Here is an 11,269-nt window from a genome sequence, read left to right as displayed (position 1 = left end):
CATCGGGTTCCCGTCAGCTTCAGCTTCTCGCTGCTGTGTCACACACCCTCTATAATTGTTAATGAATTCTGAAGACACATTCAGCATTTTGGAGAGGAACACACCGACGAATGTCTTGGGACCCATCTTTGCGCTAACAGTCCCCCAAAGCTCGCGTGCTTTACTGGACACTTCATGAGTTCACGACTCGAGTTCATCCAAGGTGAGCCGAGTTGCTGATACGCATATACAATGTGATTATGGACTTTCTATTCAAGTATTCATCGATGCAAATTAAATGCCAGATATTCATTCTTATGGCGTATTCAGATTAACCTAAAGCAAGTCCCATGCAACCGGAGCCCAGAAGCATATAATCCCAAAAATTGCTAAACGCCGACACAGATACCAAGATCTACAGGGTAAAACACAGCATAACCTTTGAAACGTAACCAGTACCATCCGACCACATCCCTTCCACCCAGAATCTACTGTGTGTAAACGTACAGCTGCTTTTGGCTGACAAAACGGTGGAAATTCCATCCCCATCCTAACTTCGAGACGTCGACTCGGGCCATGAACTCTTCGCTTCCCCCGTCGCAGTCTGGGAGGTATATATCGACATGCCGCTTTAGTCGAGGGACCTGATAGGTCATGCTTGGATGTTTCTCTATATTTTCGCCAAGTTAGTACAGCACTGACCATATTCGTGGAGATGGGCTAGGGGAATCCCTTACCTTCGGCTTCTGACCGGTCAATCCTGGAGAGCTTTCCAAGACTGAGGTCGGCCACTACGACTTGAGTTCTTGCCATCTAGAATTGTAGAATTGAACGTGGATCGATGATCAAGTAAGGTGATGGAGCTGTGCTGGACCTATGCGGACTATGCGTGGGTTGGGCTGGTTGGGCCTCGCCGTGGAGGTATATATATTTACATACTTTTGTATATGTCTAGTTTCTGGTCTCCGGCCACATGCGGCACTATGACAGACTAAAAGACCCTTTGAACACCGGCTGACCAGCCTTCGGGAAAGGAAGGTGGTGTGACTAGGAAAATTGGGCGGGGAGGGTGTAGTGTCCTCGGTGTACTCTGGTCGTATGCGATAAGCTGTGCTCAACCAATTATAGTTGCCTGCATGAATCAACTGCAACTTGTTCATGAACTAGATGCGTCGATTGCCGCCGGCAAGGCCATATCCTTTCATAAGGCTGAATATACCCGTTGTATAAACGAGCTATGCCATGCGTATGCATAGGCCCGGATCTTAACTCAATACTGCAGGAGGCAAGATTTGCCTTTCTTCCAAGGCATTGCACATACACTAGTTACGGGCGGTCGGAGGAGTGACGAATGTACGCCCACACCGATACGCTACTGAGCAAATGGGCGTCACTCGGGGTGATGTGGGTGCGTCGGTGGGTGGTACAAGAAGCAGGCTGCGCCGGAACATGGGCAGCTAATATAACCGAGTCATAATCGAAACGGGAGAATAACGCCAAGCTGAAATGGGAAGGCGGTAAGCCTCCGAATCTGCCTTGGATTCGCTGCCACGCTGATCATGATAAGTCTCTATTTTTATCATCCATTTTCGTAATGTTTCGTCTAATAGTACTGTTCTATATAATTGGCGCCCCCTTCTAGTATGGGCAGAACATTGCTTCAAAAGTGCATATAGGTGAGCTCAGGATTCTATAGGAAGGGCAAAGGCTTAGGTGGCATAAGTAATCTGTTACTCAAATCTTAGAGTTTACTCGGCTGTAGGTTAAGGGCGACGGGTTCTCGTATTGACTCAAGTCAGACTCGACCCGTTCCCAGCCAAGGCCCAGTCCACCAAGAGCTGCGGAGTTTCGAGTACCCCTTGCTCGCACTGCGTAAGCCACAGGAAGTACCCCTCGACGACGTCGTACATCCCAGTATCGCCGAACGGCTGATAGTCCTCGTCTACTAATATTCTTAGGTGAGCGAGCGCCTCCACTCTGCTTGCGTCGTCTTGGATCTGCGCAAAGGTGTCGCGCCACTGACGGCACAGCAGCCTGTATAGGGCCAGTTTCGCGTGCAACGAGTCCCAGTTGCGCTTCTTCCGGGCGGTTGGGATCGGAAGACGCCCGTTCGGCGTTCGGGTTGACGATGCTAGGTAAGATCTCGTTGCAGATGAGGCGCTTTCTCTTGTACTTCTTGGGAATGGAGGGTGTGGCCCACCGGAGTTGTGAGAAGCCCAACTCCAGCTCGCTGACTAGCCGTTCCAGCTGGACGTCGGCACTGGTGAGACTGTAGATTCGGCCACGAAACGGAGTACAGAAGTGCTAATGAACTGTCGGGGCCGGCAGTAGCCACGCTTAATGGCGGATGAGTCAGGAACACATTTGGACTCAGGATATGCTTGGGAAATCAGTTACCCCCGTAGATCCCCCAGTTGACATGTGTCTCTCGCTCGAGTTGGGCCACAAGACTTATTCCGTGTCCATGAATACTGCCGAGTTTCAGGGAGAGCCTATGATCTTGTGAAGATATTTGAGTGGTAGAAATAAGCAATCTTTACTATGCAGGTACGATAGTATTGCGAGAGAAGTATTATGAGCGCTTGTGTAGAGGGCTGATGTGGAAAGACCGGTGTTAGACTGAGAGTGAGCCTTTATTATATACTGTTTATTAACGTATCCCACAAGCGAATGTCCCATATAAGCGAATGTCCCATTCTTTTATACCCTTTCTAATAAAATATAAGTTAATTTTATTATAACGTATTTAATATATTAAAATTAATTAAAATCCTTATCTCTAGATATTTCTATATTATTTTAATAAGTACGCGTATTATACCCGGGCTCTTTATAAATTCTATAGCGCTATAAACGTGTCCTAAACGTTTTCGTACGGCCACTCTTTTAATATAATTCGTTTTATAACTACTTATTAACGTTTTTTTAAAACTACAAGTCTTTTCTAGCTTATATACGAAGTAATCCTTTATCTTATAGCCGTTTTTTTTTGTACGGCGGCGCCGGCTAAGCATTTTATTTATTTTTCAAAGTATCGCGTTCTTACCTTCTAAAAGAGTAACCGGTAACGTATCCTATAAGCGAATATCCTATACAAGCGAATATCCCACTTTTATAAATTTCCTTATAGCTTTAACCTTTTTTTATATTCTTTTACGTCTAAAAATGCTATAACTTTAAAAAAAGAATAATATAATTCTAACGCTTTAAACGCTTTAAAAAGACTTTAAGTATATAAAAGGTTATATTAATTTATTACGTTTTATCGAAAACTTTATAATATAAACGAAATAATTAACTTATATAACGCGAAATACTTACGAATTCTTAAAAGCTTTTAAATTCCGAAAAAAATACGATTATTCGATATATTATTAATTTAAATACGCGATCGTTTTTCCCCCGGTTAAATAATATAAAAGATATAACGAATCGATTATTTAATTTACGCGACGCGAGACACGTTAATATTAATTAAGCCTTTAATTTTATATAATAATAATTAGACCTCTAGACACGTTTTAACCTAAGAATCGATTATTAAAAAATCCTTTATAAAAATCCCGACGCGTATAGCGTATAGTTTATTCTCGTATAAAATATAATTTATAAATATAGGATCTAAAAGGAGGATATTTATAATTTCGACGAGACCGGCTTTTTTATAAGTTAAATCTCGTCCGAAATAGTTATAACTACCTCCGATTAATGCGGAAAGCTTAGAGTAATATAGTAAAGGAACCGGGAATAAATTATAATTATTTAGGGCGTCGGTTTATATAATTACGCCATCCTTTTATATATTATTTTTATTAAGAAAACGTACCTCTTTTTCTTAGTACGAAAATAGCTTATTATTAAAAAACTAAGTAATTATAATTATTAAAAATAATTAAATTATAAATAAAAAAAGCGAAAACTAGATTTAATACTTTAATTAATATATTAAGTTTCGTATAAAAAATTATTATCGTTTTTTAAGCTTAAACGGTTACGAAAGTTATTATTTAATAACTTTTAAGCTTTATTATAAAAAAACTCGATTATTATACTTTATATATTTTCTTATTCGTTATATAAACTTTAACTTTTTAATATCGGCTATTTTTATATATTAAAAAAAGCGTATAAAAAAAATTTAAATATTTTATACGGGCGTATATTATTTATATTTTTAAAAAGGCTTTTTATTAGCGTTTTTAAAAGCGTTCTAAGCGATTTTTACCGTTTCGAATATATAAAAAAGCTTTTAAAAAATAGGACTCGTTTTATATAATCTGGAATATATTATTTTATAGTTAGATATAAAGCTATATATTTTAATACTTCCGAGGACGTTTTTTAACCTATTTATTTTTTAAAAATAAAAAACTTTAAATAATTTAATTAAAGCTTAATCTTAAACCGAATACGCTCGAAATCGTATCGTATAATATCAAAATAGCTTTTTAATATTTATTTTAATTAGTTTTAATTAAATTATAAAAGTTATAATATATATTATATACCGAGTTACTCTTTTAAAAAATAAAAACGCGATACTTCGAAAAATAAATAAGATATTTAATTAACGCCGCCGTATAAAAAAAAACGGCTATAAAATAAAGAATTATTTTATATATAAACTAAAAAAGACTTATAGTTTTAAAAAGATATTAATAAATAATTATAAAACGAATCGCGTTAAAAGAGTAGTTATATAAAAACGTTTAAAACACGTTTATAACGCTATAAAATCTGCGGAAAGCCCGGGTATAATACGCGTACTTATTAAAATAATATAGAAGTATTTAAAAATAAAAATTCCGATTAATTTTAATATATTAAATACGTTATAATAAAATTAATTTATATTTTATTAAAAAAGGTATAAAAAAATAAAATATTCGCTTATATAAGATATCCGCTTATAAGATACGTTATATAATATATGTTATAACCTTTACGATTTAATTAAAATTAATTAAAATAAATATCGAAAAGTTATTTTAATACCGTACAATACGGTTTCGAACGTATTCGGTTTAAGATTAAGTTTTAATTAAATTATTTGAAGTTTTTAATTCTTAAGGAATAAATAGGTTAAAAAACGTTCCCGGAGGTATTAAAATATATAACTTTATATTTAATTATAAAATAATATATTTTAAATTATATAAAACGGGTCCTATTTTTTAAAAGCTTTTTTATATATTAAAAACGGTAAAAATCGCTTAAAACGTTTTTAAAAACGTTAATAAAAAGTCCTCTTTTAAAATATAAATAATATACGCCCGTATAAAATATTTAATTTCTTTCCCGTATATCTTTTTTAATATATAAAAATAGCCGATATTAAAAGGTTAAAACTTATATAATAAATAAAAAAATATATAAAGTATAATAATCGAGTTATTTTTATAATAAAGTTTAAAAGTTATCGAATAATAGCTTTCGTAGGCGTTTAAAATTAAAAAGCGATAATAACCTTTTATATAAAATTAAATATATTAATTAAAATATTAAATTTAATTTTCGTTTTTTTTTATTTATAATTTAATTATTTTTAATAATTATAATTACCTAGTCCTTCGGTAATAAGCTATTTTCGTATTAAAAAAGGTACGTTTTTTTAATAAAAATAATATATAAAGAGATAATATAACCGTATAATCCGACGCCTTAAATAATTATAACCTATTCCCGGTTTTTTTATTATATTATTTTAAGCTTTCCGTATTTATTAAAGGTGGTTATAACTATTTCAAACGAGATTTAGCCTATAAAAAAGCCGGTCTCGTTAAAGTTATAGATATCCTTCTTTTAAATCCCGTATTTATAAATTATATTCCGTACGAGGGTAAATTACGCGCGATACGCGTCGAGATCTTTATAAAGGATTCTATAAAAATCGAATTTTTAATTAAAACGCGTTCGAAAGTCTAGTTATTATTATACGAAATTAAAGGCTTAATTAACGCCGACGCGTCCCGCGTTATATAAACTAAATAATTAATTCGCTATATCTTTTATATTACTTAGCCGGGGAAAAATAATCGCGTATTTAGATTGATAATATATCGAATAATCGCATCTTTTTTAAAATTTAAAAGCTTTTAAGAATTCGTAAATATTTCGCGTCGTATAGGTTAATTATTTCGTCTACGTTATAAGGTTTTTAATAAGACGTACTAAATTAATACAGCCTTTTATACGTTTAAAATTAAATCTTTTTAAAATATTTAAAGCGCTAGAATTATATTACTCTCTTTTTAAAGTTATAGCATTTTCGGACGTAAAAAAATATAAAAAAAGGTTAAAGCTATGAGGAAATTTATAAAAGTGGGACATTCGCTTGTGGGATACGTTAGAGGAAAAAAAAAGAACTATACCGGCAAGCCGTATAATATCTTTTATAATAAAGTATAGATATTTATTAAAATATATCGACGGCTGGATATATTAAAAGACTAATATTATATAGTTTTTTTAAATATTTTTTCCGGCCGTACGGAGGTATTTTATCTTAATTATATCGGACTTGAAAAAAAAAATAGAATAACATATATTACGTTATAAACTCGTACTTTAATACGATAATAAATTATATATAATATTTCACGGATTAGACGATAACTTTTTTTATATAAATAAAAAGTAAAAACGCCGAAAAATAACTTATTAAGGTTTTAGAAATCCTGTTAAATAAGCTCTAACTCGTATAACGAGCCCTCGGAAAAGGATTTAAAAAAGAGATCGCTTTTTATACCTTAATCGTATAAGCTTACCGGGAGTCTAGAGTTTATACCGGCCCTTATTAATTAAAAACTAATATATAAAGCGTTATTTTTAAACCTTCGTATATTATTAAATATAATAACGGATTAAATATTATTAAAACGATATTTAATAAAGGAATTATATTAAAACCCGGCTATAAATATATATTTAATTAATAAACGGTTTATAAATAACCGTATAAAAAGAAACCGACTAGCCTACGGCAATAAATTACCATATAATAGCCGACCACTAGAACAGGAAAGGATCTAGCGACCCGCCGGCACCTTCCGATTAAGATTACCGTACAAGAACCGGAAGTTCGAACGAAAAACCTGCCGAATCTGCTATAAACAAAACTGTTAATCGATAAACCACCTAGCCGAAGAGTAGTCCCGAGCAAGGAATTAATATCTCTAAACGTGTAATAATGTCGGATAAGGCCCCCTTTTTTAAAATAAGTACGAAATGTTCGTCTAGAACTAGGAAAAGGATAAGGAAGAGTTAGAAAATAACGAAAAGGAGTACGAATACCTCGATCTAGAAAATATATAATAAAGTATTACTTACTTGATAAACACCGCGTTTTACTACCGGCTTATTAGCGAGGATATTTATTTAGAAACTATTATATAAGCCGATTAATTTAACCTTAATAGCTCGTATAACTAGACTTATTAAAAAGAACTATAAAATATTAACGCCGCCTTGTTTTTAATAATTAAAAAGCTTTAAATAAAAGCTTATATATAAAAAAACCTAAACATATAAATTAATTAAATCTTAAAAAACGCCGAAATTAAGTTTAAAAGTTTAAAACTTATTTTATTAATTAAAATAATTAATATATAGAACTTATTAAAAATAATAAAATATTATATCTTAAATATTATAACCTTTTTCTTATTATTATTATATAATAACGACCGGCTTAAAACGTATTATAATAATATCTTTAATTTTATTATACGAAAAGACGGCGAAATACTTTTTATAATTAAAAAATAAGGATACCCGTTCTTTAATACCGGCCGTATAAAAACGACGTTATATTTTATTAAAGGATAGCTTCGATACCTCTACCGATGTTTTAAATACCCTCGCATAGAAAAGCTCTATACTCTTTTAAAAAACGCCGGCTACGATAATATCGACCTTATTATTCTTAACGAGATTTAAAAGTTATACTCTTAATATTAATTATATAATCCGGCGTCGTAAAGATTTAAATTCTCGTTATAAAACGAATACGATTTGAATTACGAGATTATTATAAACGTTATTTACGTTAACGGATAAAACGTACTCTACGTAATCGATTCGAGTATGTCCTTCTAAGCGGTTATATTCCTATATTCGCTTAGCGTATGAAACACCTAGAATACCCTCTATAAATGCTAGATATACGTATATTAAGGACCCCTTAACTATATCTCGCACGATCCGGGTACACACTTTTAAAGAGAGTTTCGTAACTATATATAATTAATAAAAATTATTTATAAATAAATATTTATTAAAATTTATTAAGTAATAAATAACGTTAGAAACTCACCTTTAGGCCCCCCCCTGATTCGGGCCCCCTGTTAACCAGCCACCTAATTTTTCACGCCCTTTAAACTTTTACAACTCATCTATTAATTCCTTATCGTTTTCCTTTAAATTTTTTTTATAAAGTACCGCTACTTAGTTATAAACTAATACTTCGAAAAAGAGCTCTAAAAAGCCCTAAATTATATCGAAAATAATACTTTAATTAAATAAGCCGCTCGAAAATACGGTATTCCTAGGTTAACGCTCTAAAACCGGCTTAAAAGTTAATACTCTCGATCCGAAGGTATAGCAGATCTATAAAGGCTTAGTTCTAACTAGGAGAAGCACTTGTCGTTATGGATTATTACTTAGCAGGCTTTAAGGCTTCTTTTAACGCATGCTTAAGTAAAAGAATTCGCCGAGCGCATCCTCCGAGCCTAAAGGGACCCCGAACTACTTAGTAAAAAGTAGCTGCAAGCCTTTTTACGTAAGAATCTTACTATAAAGGCCTAGAGAGCCCGATTTATCGATTTAAAGCGTATTAATAAAGCTTTTGTCGAGGTAATTCGGTTATAGTTTCAGCGGCTCGAACAACCCGAGATCCGAGAAATCAAGCCGGCTAATCGTTATAATATAAATAAAGCAGGGATTTTAAAAAGTATTAAATCGAACGGTTTAATATTTATATTAAAAACCGGTGTATTCGAAAAAAACACCCTAGTTTAAAGGCTTAGACCTCCTTTATCGAATACGTATCTACTTAAGGGTATATATTACCTCTATTAGTTATTTTTAAGGGTAAAACTATCTAATAATAATAATTTCCTCTTAATTTAAGTCCTTTTAAGGGCTAATAGTTTACCATAACGAAGAATGGATAAATAACGGATAAAACGGCTATCGAATAACTCGAAAAGATCTTTATCCCGAATACCGCCCCGGAGGACCCTTCGAAATACCGGCTACTCGTTATAAATAGCCACGGAAGCTATAAAATAACCGATTTTATATATTTATACTTCCGCCATCGTATTCGCCTTCTTTTTTTACCCCCTTATATAACCCATATCTTACAGCCTCTCGATTTAACCGTTTTTAGCGCTCTTAAATCGGCATACCGGAAAGTACTCGGGAATTTAAACTAATTAACGAACTCGACGGTAATCGGTAAACGATATTTCCTTTAATACTATTAAAAGGCATATTTAAAAGCACTCTCGAGCTAAAATATCTAAAGTAGCTAGAAGGTAGCCGGTCTTTAGCCGGTAAGTATAATAAAATCATTATTAAGCTCGCATCTACTTAAAAATATTAGCTATACAAGGGCCGATCCTGCTAGAACAGGGCCTAACGGGTTTAATAAAGCCTTTTATACGCCTCGGAATACTGCTCATAGTTCGGATATTATTTAGTCGACTCTAAGAAAATCGAAAGAGTTCAAGGAGCAAATACAACTTGCTAACCTATTAAAAGAGTATATAACTACGCAACGCTAACTATTCCGGAAAGTTCGGAAAGCATTCGATAAAAAGGAAGTATAGGTTACCATTCTAGAAAGGCAGGTTAAAGCACTCTAGGCTTAATTAGAAGCTATAAGGTTAAAGAAAAGAAAGAAGGTTAATTTAAACCCGAATTCGAAGTTCGTAATAATTAAAGATATATAGCGTACGTAACTAGCTATTAATAAAACTAAAAATAGTTTTAATAAAGAGAGCGATAATAATAATAATAAGGCTAGTTCCTATATAGTTATTGTAATAAGGACGAGCTAGAAAGACGGCGTTGAATTAAAGGAGTTAATTTAAGCGAACTAGTTAACAGGGGGCCGAAGCAGGGGGGGGCTCGAAGGTGGGTCTCTAACGTTAAGGTTAAACGAGCGCACGTTTCGTTACGTAGAGCCTTCGATATTTTATAAAGAAATTTCGGTTATCGTATAGATACCGAAATAATACTTTAAATAATAATTAAAGCTTTAAACGATACGGCTGGCCTTAATAGCTTAATACTTACCTTACTCGTATTCGGAGTATACCCTCGTATCGACGAGAACTTACTACCATTACCGGAGATCTAAGTGTTGAATGGGCTCTCGTACGTACGGTGGTTCCGGTTTCAATCGGGGTTTAATCGTTCTTATTCTATTATTCATATCTATTTCAAGTACAAACTACGAGGGGTATCGTATGCCCCTCTTAATAAAACAAGAAAGGGGTTCGTACGCGTAGGTACGTGGCATTATTTTTAGAGTAATATAGATAGCTTTAGTTTCAGCTGTTTTAATACTAAGTATAAAGAGAAGCTATATAGAAAATAATAAAGATATTTCGAAAGATACGTATAAATATCGATATTTACCGAGCTTTAAATACCCGGAATAAACTAGCTATTTAAAATATCTTAATACTCTTATTCCGGAGTAAAGTCTTAATTTAGCGGGAAAAAGAAGGATAAACCGGACTATATAAAATAACAGCTATTAAAGACCGTATAATTCGAGTAAATACCTGAGACGGCTTAAAAACCTTTCGAATAACCTAAATCAAGCCGTACTACCGGAGGAAGCCGGAGAACCACACGACTAACCGGAATTATAAACAGATCCGAAAAAGCCGGCAGATACCCTAAATACCGAACCGATAACCGAGGAAATTACGGTAGCTCTTGTACGACGCGGCCGAGGACGACCTAAAAAATATCCACTCCGGAACGCTCGAGCCGCTATATTCCTTACTTAAAAAGAATAAGAGAATTACGACCTAGTAATTAAGTCTTAATAAAACAGGGTTATTATTTCGTTTAAATACCCGTTCTAAGAGTCCGACGTAGAGGAAATTAATAATCTCGCCGTACGAAAGGTTTTCGAATTTATTCGATTCGACCCGAACAAGTATACCGGCCGAAGAATCTTTAAAACACGGCTCGTACGAGAAATTAAAGGTAAAACTACGAAGCTATATAAGAAATCCAGGCTCGTAATATAGGGCTACGGAGATATAGA

This window comes from Apiospora phragmitis (assembly GCF_038363925.1).
Source record: "Apiospora phragmitis strain CBS 135458 chromosome Unknown utg000011l:1.0-3236445.0:1.0-3240683.0, whole genome shotgun sequence".
Taxonomy (NCBI): Eukaryota; Fungi; Ascomycota; class Sordariomycetes; order Amphisphaeriales; family Apiosporaceae; genus Apiospora; species Apiospora phragmitis.
Note: the sequence above shows the minus strand (reverse complement) of the source record.